Source organism: Antennarius striatus, chromosome 13 (genome assembly GCF_040054535.1).
Source record: "Antennarius striatus isolate MH-2024 chromosome 13, ASM4005453v1, whole genome shotgun sequence".
Taxonomy (NCBI): domain Eukaryota; kingdom Metazoa; phylum Chordata; class Actinopteri; order Lophiiformes; family Antennariidae; genus Antennarius; species Antennarius striatus.
The window spans coordinates 1,216,614-1,231,265 of record NC_090788.1 but is presented as its reverse complement, the minus strand read 5'-3'; the positions used below and the strand labels follow the sequence as shown (position 1 = coordinate 1,231,265).

Genomic DNA, 14,652 nt, shown 5'->3' with positions numbered 1-14,652 from the left:
CACAACCGTTACATTTCCTGATGTTTCAGGTGTCAAATAATCTGATGCTAATTTAACACCCATTTATAAGAGAAAACGGACTCACCCGACATCCACATTTGAATTTAAATTAAAATCAAAAAAATCAAAAAAGTGCAATAAAAATAAATAAGAACTGGACAAGCCCAGTTCACACTTTTAGAAATTTTTAAAAATATATACGGTATAATTTTATTGAGTACAAGCCATGCTGATAAAAATACTTTTGGAGACGCCTTTAAATCCGTTTTATATAAAAAACTTCCGGGTGAATCCTATTTAAATTCTAAGACAGGAAACATCTTGAATTGTCTGTTAAAATAAAAATGTTTTAATAACATAGTAAAAAAAGCCCTCCAGACGATGGTAGAACACTAAGACACTGTTTGGGTGATGATTTACAGCCGATGCTGTTTGTCCTCTAACTGTTTCATTAGTGATTTTCATGGCAGTGATGGCGTCAACAGGAAAAGCCTGTAGGAAGTCCATAAATGTGGGCTTTAACAGCCTCTTCCCGCTGCTGTCTTTGGCGCAGCTGGGGGGGGAAAGTCGGCAGGGCGCCCCGACAGAAGCGAGTATTTCCCCTCAAAGATGGGGGGGTTTCCACTGCCGTTAATAAAAGTGATCACAGATTAAGTGTCTGAACTTGAGTACGTCTGTATCCCTGGTCTGGGGGGTCGTGGGGTCAGGGCTGGAGGGGGCCGTCGTCAAACTGCAGTGGGCTGGTGACGGAGCCCTGAGGACCACCAGGGGTCTGCGCCTCGCCTCCAGCCGATAGATCGCCCATTGATCGCATCCAGCTGCGTCCCGAAACCGAATCTCTCCTCTGTTTGTTTCCTCGCTGTTGTTTATCTTTGTTTATGTTGACAAATAAACAAACGGCGCTGCTAGCTAGCGGCGGCGCTCTGTTGTGGGTCATCGCGATGACACGAGTTCAAATCAAATCACGATCACCAATGGTGTGCGTCTAAAAGCTGTCAGCGTCTCGCTCGGATTTCTGGTTGGTCGTCATGGATACGCGAGGTGTTTACAGCGGGACGAGGACTTGTGGGACGTTACATCATAGCGTGAATTATTTCACAGGAACACTTAGTCAGGAACGTCAGATCAGGATCTTATCTGACTTCAGGATGTTTTTAAATAAAGTTTTATCCTTTAGATGTGCAGCAGCTTGAAATTTAAAACATACTTTATCTTCTAAAATGTGAAGTCATCAGTTAGCTCATCGGTATTGATCATGAAAAGCAACAAACAAATAAACAAAAGCAAAGTACACAATGCGAGTAAAACTTAGTAGAACCAATAAAAAAAGATATATTTTCATCAAAAATATCATTCATGGTATTAAACTAATGTCTATATTTAGTATCTGGATTTATTTACTTGCATTATATTTATAATGCATTTTATAAATTTATTTTTTATAAAACAATTTGTATTGCCTGATGTGTATTTGTCAGGTCGAGATGTTTGCTGTTGAAGTTGTGTGGCTAATTATAAGAAATAAGAGTAAATTAAATAATTGTGCTATAAACTCAGAGTCGTTCATCTGAATCGTTCTACGCAAATTTTCAATTTAAAAAAATCAGCAAGTATCATAATTTAGTTATAATATAGTTAGTTATAATTATATAATTTAGTTATATTTATTATAATTTAGTTATTTTTTATTATCATTTTTTTGTTACATTTACGACAAAATTTAAGACACATTACAATACAAACCGTAATTGTAATGTGAGTTAATAAAAGCTAACATAAAAAAACAAAAAATACCCAGGACGGAACTGTTTGTTCGGGTCTCACAGGTGTGCATCCCATAATTGTTTCCCTCAGCGGACTCACCTGTCTGGAGTTTCCACGCCCACATTGACCCACCTGAGTCCAGTCAGCCATAAAGAGATGACGTAACACAAACGTTCCACCTGCAGGGCGGTTTGAAACCCACGTGACACAAATGCAGTTCACACAACGACCAATCACAGAAGCGCGTCACGCGTCAGCGGAGCGCAATTAGCCCTCAGCTGCCCCACCTTCACCCAACAACCCCCAGCGCGAGCTTCGGCCGCGACATCCGTTGATCAGTCATCTGATGACGTCATTTAGGCGTCAGTTACGCGTCGTTTCAAGTCGGGTGAAAAACTCTGGAGACGTGGTGTGGCCAGTAATTAGTACTGACGTCACGCGGTAGTGGGCGACACGCGCGTTTTTTGACGTTTCCACGCCCCCTCCCGGTGCACCATGGGACTTCCTGTCCGCTGGCGGAAGTCCGCGCCTGTTCCGGTGTTTGATCTGTTGATGACACGCGACACGTGTCCATCACCGGAACGCTGTGACGGCCGCGCGCGACATTCCTGCGGGGTTGTTTCCGTGACAACACCGGCGGAGCGCGTGACACACAAACCCTCATTAGCATGTTAAGACACGTTCACAGCCCGTGGGACCAAAGAGGTCAGAGGCCATCCTGCCGGATGTCAGGCGTTCCGCGCGCCGCCTCAGTGACGTCATCGCATGTCAAAGAGATGCGTTGTTCCGGGATGGTGGGACCTCGTGCGTGTGGCGCGGAATGAAGCTCCGTTTGATGAAAATAATCTGAATGGAATCAAATGATCAGCACCAAACGTGGATCGTTGATTGTTTTCATGCAGTTTTATTTTAATTCTAAACCAAACCAGATCGGATCCTGTTTCTAAAGCTGGTCCTGATCCACCCCCCCCCCATCCTGATTGCAAGATTTAAAAAAAACAACAACCAGCATCTAATGTGACTTTAAATGTTTAAAATAGCCAGAAACAAACTCCACATGATGAACCGGATTTAACGCCATACAGTGTGAACAGGTCCAAGTGCATCACCGGGTGCAGAGTGGGATTGTGGGTAGTCGTGAGGTCAGTGATATTTCAGCATCCCTCCTGGAGGTGGGGGTGGGGGGGGGGCAATCCAGTTATGTAGGATCATGGGACGGATGACGAGGGCGGCGTTGTCTGCTAACTTTAGCCTCCACCCTGTTTTAACAGGTAGGGTTTGTGTGTTTGCTGTTTTTAGACGGAGCCCCCGGGCGGGGGCGGGCCGGATTGGATGGAAGGAGGGGTGTTGGTGGGCGTGGCTGCTCCAGGACGGGGGCCCCACACCTGAACCTCTGGAAAGAGTTAATAACGATCTGATCTGATTGAAAGTCGTTTAAATCCACACGTCGACCAATCAAACGCCCGCAAATGACCTCGTTTGACCCCTGAAGGAGAACGACCCTGATTTAAGTACGGATAAAGTTTTCACGTGGTCAATATTCTTCCATGTCTTACATCAGGACGGTTGAAATGCCATGATGTCATCGTGGGAGGAGCTTATTCGTAACGCGATCGCCGTTTCCGTGGGAAACGTGAGACGTGATGAACTCGCTCTCCTCCTCGTTCCGCTTTCACGGACGACACCCGAGATCCTCTGGAGATCCGAAGGTCAACACCGGAGCTGGAGGTCAAGACGTGTCGCACGAATAAATCAATGAAATCAATTTTTGTTTTGTTTGAATCAAACAACTTTATTTATAGCAAAAGCAGAGACAACAAACATGTAAAACAACCGGGTTACAGAAATCTGTCGGAATACAAGAGCGTACACACAAAAATACCTTCTAAAGGAACACACACACACACACACACACACACACACACACACACACACACACACACACACACACACACACACACTCAACCATGCCAAAAGGGGGCTCCCTAATGGAACAGGACATCCTGAAACTGCCAAGAAAAACAGCCTGAGAGCCAGCCAACCATTCCGCTGTTATCCAAACAGTTTTGTTTTTTTACTTTTATGACCAGAAAAGTGTTTCACTCAAAAAATAAAAAAAAATAAAAATTAAATAAAAATAAATAAATTAAAAATGTTAAAGTTTTTGTGGTGAAAGTCATCCCTGGTCACGCAACGATTTCTAGCTTTTTTTAAAATCTATTTTGTATATAAATAAAAATTTTTATACATATATATATATATATAAAATAAAAAATGCAAAAAAAAAAGGTGTTTGTATGTGTGTGAAGCAACAGCGAAGAGGGAAGTGTAATAAGGAAGGGGAGAGCACTGTGTGTTCCATACCTACAGCTGCGTGTCATCATGTGATGTGTTGCAATAAGGTGTGTGAGGCTGGATTCACTGGAAATACAGGAACACAGAGCCAACAGACACACACACACACACACACACACACACACACACACACACACACTCCTAACATCCCATCTACATTCTCAAACATGGGAAAAAACAACCCCAAACACACACACACACACACACATGGAGGAAATAAACAGCAGCTCCCCCTCTCTGGACATTTCACAATCGTCCTGGATAAAGAGAAGTGACATCGCCGGCTCTGTGTCACACACACACACACACACACACACACACCTCCGAATGGGAACTGAAGCCGGGGTGTGACGATGACGACAACAAAGGGACACAAACAGGACGCTGGTCAGATGAAGGAGCCCGTAATGTCAGACAGCCTACAGACTGTTGTCGCCTTCAATCTAACAGCCAACACCAGTCTGATAAGCTATGTGACAGCCGAGAGAGTGAGGGACGGATGTGCACACACACACACACACACACACACGCACACACTCACCACGACTCGGCGTCGAGCGCGGGGTGCAGCCTTGCTCCACAGTGCCCCTCTGTTCGGATTGTGCTGCGCCGGCGCGGCGGCGGCGGCGGTGCAACGAGTTCATTGGTGAGTTCAGCCGAGGTAACGGCGCACACTCTGTTCACGAGGAGAGGCGAGGGGGGGGGGCGGCGCTTCGGGGTTTTTCTTTCCTTCTTTTCTTTTTTTCCTCCCCCCCCCCTCTCTCTCTCTCACCCGCTGTGATCAGTCCGGCGTAGCGACGGCGGCGCGGAGAGGAGGATAAAATAGAGTGGAAAGAAGGAGAAGGAGGGAAAAGGAGCTGCGATCCGTCCACGAGAGATGAAGCAGGAAAGGGGGAGAGCAGCAAATGTGGCAACCTATTATCAGTGTGTGTCACACACACACACACACACACACACACACACACACACACACACACACACACACACACACACACACACACACACACACACACACTGGAGGATCTGACCGAATCCACGTCTACGTCGCTCCGGCTCCTCTTCCTGGAAGCGGAACAAAGACGAGCGGATTCCTCATCCATTCAGGAGGAGTGATCTGGGGGGGGGGGGAGCGATCAGGGGACTCAAACCCCCCCCCAGAAATAAAAGAAGTTGTCGTCTGTAAACGTTGGACGTCTTCCTGTTGCGTCTGGCGTGAACGAAGGGACACAGGAAGCTCCTCCTCCAGGGGAACGACGGCGTGAACCCGTCTCACCCCCACGAGCACCTACCTCACCACCGGGAACCAATAACACACACACACACACACACACACATACACACACGCACACACACACACACACACACACACACACACAACAAACGCCCCCCCTGAAGCGGTGGAAGGAAGTCGAGGAGAACGCCGTCGCTCCAGCCGGATCAGAGAAACCAGGTGTTGATAATGGAGACACATCCGCCGGGGAAAAGGGGGGGGGGGGGGTACGGGATGGGTGAGGGGGGGGGGGGTCCTCCGTTCCTCATCGCTCCTCCCGCCGGAGCTCCGGGGGCAGACAAAAGGAGCGCACCTCCGCCACCGCTTCTCCTCCTGAAAGCGAAGAAATCCGTCAGCTGAAGGTCCGATAACCCCCCCACCCCCCCACCAGTTAGGGATCCAGCTCCATGTGCAGGACAGATAAAGATCGGGGGGTGGTGGGGGGGTAATAAAACACGCGTCCTCCCCTCCTAACGCCCCCGCTGACCCCTGCCGGTGTGGCGCTGCGTCCGTGACGTCCGAGCGCCCCCCGCTTCTCCTCCTGTCGCTGCAGACGGCTCCGGTTACGGGAGAAAAGGAACATTGTTCTGGAAATGCCTTAATCTCACCCCCTCCCTCACCCGTAACCCCCCCACACCCGCTCCTTTCCCAGTCAGCTCATAAAGACAGAAACGGGTTTTGAATGAATCTCTCCGAGCGAGGAGCACCAACGGCTCAGCGACGGCTACGACTGGCTTTTTGTTCTGGACTGGGGGGGTTTTGATGGATTGTCACTGGCGGAGGTGGGGGGGCGTAGAGAGGAGGCCCCCGCCCTGGTCTACAGTCAACGCCGGGTTCAGGCGGGGCACCGAGTGCAAGCACACACTCCGGATTGGTACGCCGGAGCGTGAGTCAGCACGCCCCTACAGTAGTACAGCCCCCCCCACCAGCCCGCCCAGTCAAGTGTGAACCCACTCTGTCATTCTGGCCCGAAACAACCCCCCCACGCCACCCCCCCCCCCCAGGAATGGAACGGATCACAACAGGTTGAGGGTTCTAGTCCCGTTTTACGTTCAAAAACACACAAAAAAAGAGAGGGGGGGGGGGTGGAAACCAGATGGGACAGGTAAACAGATCAGACTGGGGGGGGGTCAGAAGTGTGAAAAGAAACGCGGATAAAGAGAAGAAAGAAGAAGTGGAGGGAGGGGGGGGGCATTCTTCACTCGACACGCACACATGAATGAATAGGGGCTGTGAGGGGGGGGGGTTGAGGCCCCTCTACTTACAGTTGGGACCCCCCCCATCAAACACACACACACACACCAGCGTCACGCCTGCAGTGCCGCGCCCAACGGCGGACGATCCCCCCCCCCCAGATTGATAGAGAGAACCGGAGGGAACGAGAGAGAGAGAGGAAGGGGGGAGGAAGAGGAGTGAGTGAGGGAGGGGGGTAAATCACGTCACATCATTGTTACTCACCAGCAGCCCAACAAAGGCAGACACGCTGTCCCGGACAGTGTCCCCCCCCCGTCCCGTCCCGACGGAGAGAGGAAGACGACGGAGAGAGAGCAACGAGTGCAACCCCTCCACTGCTCATCCACACACACACACACACACACACACACACACACACACACACACACACACACACACACACACACACACACACACACACACACACACACACACACACACACACACACACACACACACACACACACTAGAAAACTGCGCCACGGCAGAAAATAGAGCCGCTGGGGAAAAAAATCAAAAAAGAACCGGAGGAATAAAAGTTGGTTCCGTCCTGCTTTTCCTCCCCCAACACACACACACACACACACACACACACACACACACACACACACACACACACACACACACACACACACTCCCCGGTGAACCCGTTCACCTCCCCCCGCAGTGCCTCCTCCGCCGCCGCGGCGCACAAATGAATGACTTCTCAGAACTCTCACATTTATCACAGGCGGTTCCTGTAAGAACTGGTTTCAGCCAATTAATGAGGAAGTGAGTCGGACCCGAGCTGCGTCCCCATTGGCTGGGGCGGCGGGGGCGGGGCCACGGGGGGCGGGCGCTGCTGTAAGACGGCCCATATTAGGAAAACCCTTTTACAAGCGTGTGTGGTACACGCGCGCACACACACACACACACACACACACACACACACACACACACAGAAGAACGACGGTGAATCAGGGGCCCATCCCTGTTGGAGTTAGTGATTAATCACTAAACAAATACCTGATAAAGACCTTCTCCTGTTGTGTGTGCTGTCTCCTCAACCACACACACACACACACACACACACACACACACACACACACACACACACACACACACACCTATTGTGTGAAAGCATTCCACTCATAAATCGTTTTTGTTGCGTCGCGTTCGCTTGATTTTTATAGCTGATAACTTTCTCTCAAGTCGTTTCCGCCACACACACACACACACACACACACACACACACACACACACACACACACACACACACACACACACACACACACACACACACACCTATGTCACGGTGAGAATGAAAACAGGTTGTGTTCTGAATGAGTTTACGACGAGGAAGCTTTTCTTTCAGTGATGAACTTTATTCCAGGTAATGGATATCCTGGCGTAAACGCAGACAGGAAGTGGAGCAGATGGATCCACACAAAAGCCCCTCGGTATCAAAAATCAAGACTTTTTTTTTTTTTTTTGGAGGGAAAAATCCCCTCCCCCCACCACCACCACCAACACACACACATCAGAATAAATCCCTGACTTCTACAAACATACCAAAAAACCCCGACTTATTTAAAAACTTGTCAAATGTGTTTGCTGAGGATGGAGACGACATCAAAGCCGTTTGAGAGGCGACAAACAAAAGAAAAAGCCGCGTTTGAGAAATGGCGGGCGAATCATCTCCTACACACGATGAGCAACACTGAGTCATGAGCCCCGGACAAAATGGTCCAAACCAACCGTCTAAAACACACTTTAATGCTCACACACACACACACACACACCGCCGGCTCCTCGTCTCACCAGTAAAACAAAAAAGATGAAGATTTTAGGTTTTGTTTTTTTTTACCCCGCGGGATTTATTTTCACTTTTTGTGGATTTTTATGAATTTCTCCGGTGTGTGCGTGATTTCACTGTGAGTACCTGTGTGTGTTTGAAGTGTAATGAAATCTGAAATTTAAAGCGTCTCTTTAAGGAAATAAGAGTAAATGTTAAGATCGGCTTTGATGTCTTTCTTGGAAAGTGGAAGTATTTTTGAGTTGAGACGATTTAAAAGATGGAAAGTTAAATTTATAACAATCATAAGACGGAACTTGGTAAATATGAAACCAGCAGTATTTACACAGTTGCTGCTGAACAAACTGTAACAACTATTTTATTACAATCATGCGCCTTAAATGAAAGAAAACGCCTCATGTACCTGAAACACTTTGACCTTGAGAAAATTGGGAAAATTCAGCTCGTAATTGACTGTATTTCATGTTACAAAGTTGTTTTAAAGTAAAGTTTAGCTTTTGAAATATTTAGAATAAACTAATCTTTCAGGAGAAGCGATCACGCCCGGATTTAGAGCAAATAGGATTTGGTAAAAAAGAATAAAAAAACCCACAGCAGCCCTTTAATGGGACACACATGTTTACATTTATAATTTTATCCTTAATTAAATGTAAATGAAGAACAACTTATAGTGAAAATAAAACTCACACGATCACGTCTGTAATTATATTTAATGAGGTGGAACATGAATTCTGTAAAATTCATCTAATGTGTTGGTTTTTTTTGTAGAAGCTGAATGTGTATTTTCACACACATGAATTCTGTAAATAATCTAAGATTATAAATTAATCTGTATTTATTTCTGTTATTTGTAACCTTTTACAGGGGGTTGGGGGGGTCATGTCCAGTTTTAAATAAACTGCATCTGGAGGCTGATGAAACACGAGCAGGATAATGATCACAATTCTTATAATATAAACTGGTTTAACTGCCTGCATGTGTGAATTAAACCAAACTGAATTAATGCTGGAATTACTTCCAGAAGTTAATGAAATAATCATCATAAAAACATTTTTATTAACTTCATCACCAGCTTTACATGCATGAAGTAAACATGAGAACTGTGTGACAATTGATCACATGATAATCATGAAATAATTTCAATTCAGACTTCAGGATGAAAAAGATCAATGAGCTGATTTCTGTTTAGTTATCAATGCATCAGTGAATTAATTCTAAAAATAAAAATATAAAAATAAATGAAATTAAGTAAAATCATGATTGAAAAAGATTTGTTGGATCGAGTGAGGCTGTGTCTATTTCTGAATTTAATTAACGCAACGAGAAACGCAGCGTGTAAAAAAAATATTTAAAGGAATAAAGAATTCAAAATGAAACTTTATTTATAAAGACAAAAAACTGTTTGGATGAGTGAACATTTTAAATAAAGCAACTGAAGTTCAAACATGATGTCTTCTGTTCATTCAACTTCCTGCATGCTATGTGTGTGTGTGTGTGTGTGTGTGTGTGTGTGTGTGTGTGTGTGTGTGTGTGTGTGTGTGTGTGTGTGTGTGTGTGTGTGTGTGTGTGTGTGTGTGTGTGTGATATCTAATCATCTTTTAACATCAATATTTTTATTTCGAAAAAACAGAACTGATTATTTTTCTTTCATTATGGAGTCCGTCATGTGTTACAACAATTTCTATTTGTGTGCTTAGAGTAAACACGTACACACACACACACACACACACACACACACACACACACACACACACACACACATACACACACACACACACACACACACCTTGAAAATAATTTAAATTCTGAGGATAAACTGATGAATAAATAAAGAGGATTTCTCTTTTCCTCCGCCGTAGAGATCACCTACAGCACCTGAACGCATCGTCACGCTTCAGGTGAACAAGAAGAACATTCCTTCACTTCCTGTTCTGAAGCGGGACAGGAAGTGGAGTTGGTTCCTGATTCATCAGCAAGAGGCGTTCTGATTGGACTGTGAGATTCTAAAATACTCTTTAAAAGACGCACATGAGCTCGGGCGACGGTTGAATAATCCAGATCAGATGACAGATTATCGTGTCGACGTTCATCAAAGGAAGGAGGGGGGGGGGGGTGAAGAATGAAGACGACGAGGCGGGAAAACCCCCCCACTGGTGGAACTTCCTCCATCCTGGTTCAACCTGAGGTTTTTATTCTTCACTAATTCTCTCATTTTTGAACCTGCTTCATCATTTCCTGTTCCTGTTCGCAGCATGTGTGTGTGTGTGTGTGTGTGTGTGTGTGTGTGTGTGTGTGTGTGTGTGTGTGTGTGTGTGTGTGTGTGTGTGTGTGTGTGTGTCCTTCATTCGTTCTCTGAAAACTAAATTCCAGAGGCCATGAGTCAGAGGTGACCTTTGACCTGCCCCTTCTGAAGGCTGCCACCTTTAATAGAACACACACACTCACACACACACACACACACACACACACACACACACACACACACACACACACACACACACACACACACACACACACACACACACACACACACACAGATAACAAAGGCTCACATGACGACCATCCGGGTCCGACTGGTTACAACATCCACCCAACAACTAGGTTAAGCAACGACCAGCGTTACCCAACGCTCCCTGGGGGGCCACAGTTCATGCCCGACACACACACACACACACACACACACACACACACACACACACACACACACACACACACACACACACACACACACACTCATCAGCGGTACTGAAACTGACCGTTTTTATCAGCTCAGAGAGGAGTGTGTGTGAAATTACAGTGAGCAAAAATTCAAATTCACATGCAAATGTTGGAGGTTAATATCTGAGCGTGTGTGTGTGTGTGTGTGTGTGTGTGTGTGTGTGTGTGTGTGTGTGTGTGTGTGTGTGTGTGTGTGTTCCTCCTCCAGTTCAAGCGGGCTTTTTCCCAATGACTTCATCACTAAAGCATGGAGCCCACTCCTGGACGGAGATCCCCCTGCCCAGTGTGTTTATCACATCCCTGCTGCACAGCCATCCATGTGTCAGTCAGCACACACACACACACACACACACACACACACACACACACACACACACACACACACACACACACACCCGGACACATGCCATCCTCTTGGGAGTCGGCGGCGCTGCCAGGAAATCAGGGGGCACCAATTATAGCGAGTCTATTATTCCTCTCACTTCCCAGACGACCACATGAAACGCTCCTGACCCCCCCTTGGTTCAGGTCGACGTGCCCCCCCCCCCCCTTACAGGGAGGTTAGCACAGCGGCTAACTGGGTAAATCCACCCAAGAGGAGGAGGAGGTGGCGGAGAGGAAGAGTGATTGCTCTTCTCCATCCGTACACGATGTGGGAAGTTCAAGTCCATCTTTTCAAACTGACGCCTCATGGATCCGGTGGCCACGCCCACTTTTACTCAAAGGTTTGCTTCTTTTTTTTAAGTCTTGAATGGGAAACTTTACAGCGAGTCAGAAAAAGGCCAAAGGAACCGGTGACAGCGTGTCAGAGAACGTAAAGGGCAGGAACGCTCCAGGTCAGCCTGGAAAACTAACGGTAAGCGGAATAAATGAGAGCCAAGTCGATGTATGTCGCTAAGCTAACGCCACGAGAAAGAGCGCAGACGCCCGGGCGACCGTGTACCCGTTAAAGACCACAGGACAAAAAACAAACCAACGCGGATTGGCCACAAAGACGAGGTCGAACGTAAAAGTCACCTTAAGCGATCAGATCGGATGTACGAATAAGAAGCGAGTTGACGCGCAGCGGCGGCGGTTGTGGTTTAGAGTGAAGACAAGCGAAAGTTACCCGAAAGTCTGCTGAAGCACGTTTTTCGTGAGCTGAAACAACACGGAGACGAAAAAACAAAACAAACCAAACTCGCCCAATAACACGGTTTGGTCGTGTCGATGTGATTTAGGATCGCAGACGAGTCCAGATCCAGGATATACAAAGCGGAGAGTTACGATCCCAGAGGTGAATCTTTAAGGTCTGCCAAAATAAAAATGATACGCAGATGATTCATGTGTCTGGGATGAAACAAATACAGCGCAGCCTCCTCGAAATAAAGCTTTATTTATGTCCACAAACGGACGATGGCGAGCGAATCAATGGAAGGAAAAGAGCAGAAATGACCTGATGATGAGGCGCGTTTGTTTTGACTGAGGTGTGGTGGAGGCAGGGCGGGGGGCGAGTCGGGGTCCAGTCTGAGTCAGGGTCCGTCTGGGATGACTCGTCATGCAGAACAAAGACACACACACACACACACACACACACACACACACACTCCTGACAGGAGTGATTATGATGTTGGCGGCATTTGCGAGACAATACACTCCAGAGGTCGACGCTGAGCGTTGCGATGGCGTTGCCCCCCTCCCCTGACGAATGAGCCACCCCGAAAAAAGAATCAAAGGGCGTTCTGTTTTCTAAAACAACACACACACAACCAACGGTTGCCATCCCAGGGGGTAAATATGTGGGTGATTGCCTCAACCAAGGGTAGGAGCGACCAGGAGCGTGAGATCCGGACCCAAACGCGTGAATCAAGGCTGAACAAAGCTGGAAGCCGTGGGACAAAGAATATGACACCGGACCCGGAACACACAGCTGACCTCTCCCTGCCTTTGTGTGTGTGTGTGTGTGTGTGTCACACACACACACACACACACACACACACACTTACTCATCAGAGCTACGATTACATTTGGTGCGTTATTACCCGTAGAGACAGACCTACAGCAAGACGAAGACTATCAGAAACGACCGTCTGGCTCCGAGTCAACGCCTGTTGGAGGTTGTGGGCCAAAGTAATCAGGGGGGGATGGACCCCCCATTGAGGCGGGCATTAAAAGTTAATGACACCATATAAAAAGAGTCGGCCTCGACACGCCGCCTCTGATCGCCGTCTTCCCGAGCGAGGCGGGCGGAGGAAGGACCGACCTATCGCCAGCGTTGCCAGGGAGCGTCTCAGGTGACCGAAGCGCCCGCCGATTGACGGTATCGAAATTTAGTAGGTTGGGTTGACAGGAAAACTTTGCCACATGGGTCAAAGGGCATCGGTGATGCAACGGAGGTGACGACGGCTAATAGTACACCATCACCTTGGATGTTTTACAAGTCTACTGTGGATCAGCTGAGTATTTATGACTCAAAATACCAACGTTAATACCAAATAAGACTCTACATACATTATTTAGATTATTCTGTACAGCAACATCATTTAAAATTGAAAAAGTCTATTTGCTAAGCTAACGTCGTTCACCTAGCTCAAGGGCCATTTATCTAATCCACTTCAAACTCACCATGTGACTTTTTGGTTCCCCAAGGAAGTGAAGTGTTGAATTTAGTTCAATGTGGACATGTGACACACACACTATTAATCCATTTAGAGTAAACGGGTTAACGGCAGGGGCCGGGGGTGACTTCAGGGCTCGGCATTTAAAGTTCATTTGAAACTAATTCTGACGAAACGCTCTTAAAAATCTACAAATTGAAATGCAGGGGAAAAGGGTGATTGCACACATTGTTTGAAAGTTGTTTTCTGATTCGTTCTCTGTCGATCTTTAACGCATTGATAGCAATCAGACAACTTCCAGTCGGATTCAGCAGCTCTACAACCCCCCCCCCCTCTCCCCAGCTGCCCGGACCTGCCACTCTCCCTGGCCCCCCCACCGAGCAAGACCACCTGCCGTGATCGTCTAATGGAGAATCCCTACATGGAAGGATCGGCCATCTGCAGCCCCTTTGTCCTGATAATGGACTCCCACCTTAAAGATAGACTCTCATGGAAATGTGTTTGTCTCCTATTGACGTTTGGGGGCTCCCCCACCCCCCCGGCACACCGGTTTGGACCAGATAACCTCTTCAGGTGTCGTCCTCTCTTGCACCACAAGTTTTCCTTTCGGCTTTTCCCTTCAGGGGTCGCCACAGCGAATCAGTGTCCTCCATCTAACCCTGTCTTCTGCATCCTCTTCTCTCACACCAACTACCTTCATGTCCTCTTTCACTACATCCATAAACCTCCTCTTTGGTCTTCCTCTAGGCCTCCTGCCTGGCACTTCATCACTCAAAAGTACCTACCACAAGTACCTACATCAAGCTCCGAAATACCAATCTAAAGTCGTCTCTCGTCTGTCTTTTTCCAAATTTTCCACATTTTTCCAAACCTAACCAGCATCACAGCCCATCTCACACTCTGTCCCTCCCCAGTAACTG

General features: G+C 47.3%; 1 long non-coding RNA gene across 3 annotated transcripts in view; it reads right to left on the bottom strand.

Moving 5' to 3' along the window:
• Window positions 1-4,838: 4,838 nt before the first annotated feature.
• LOC137606197 (uncharacterized) overlaps window positions 4,839-14,652 on the bottom strand; it is a 29,392-nt gene continuing 19,578 nt past the window's right edge. For all 3 annotated transcript variants that reach the window (XR_011037835.1, XR_011037837.1, XR_011037836.1), the window contains exon 6: window positions 4,839-5,722. This is a non-coding gene — a long non-coding RNA (uncharacterized lncRNA). The remainder of the gene's footprint in view (window positions 5,723-14,652) is intronic.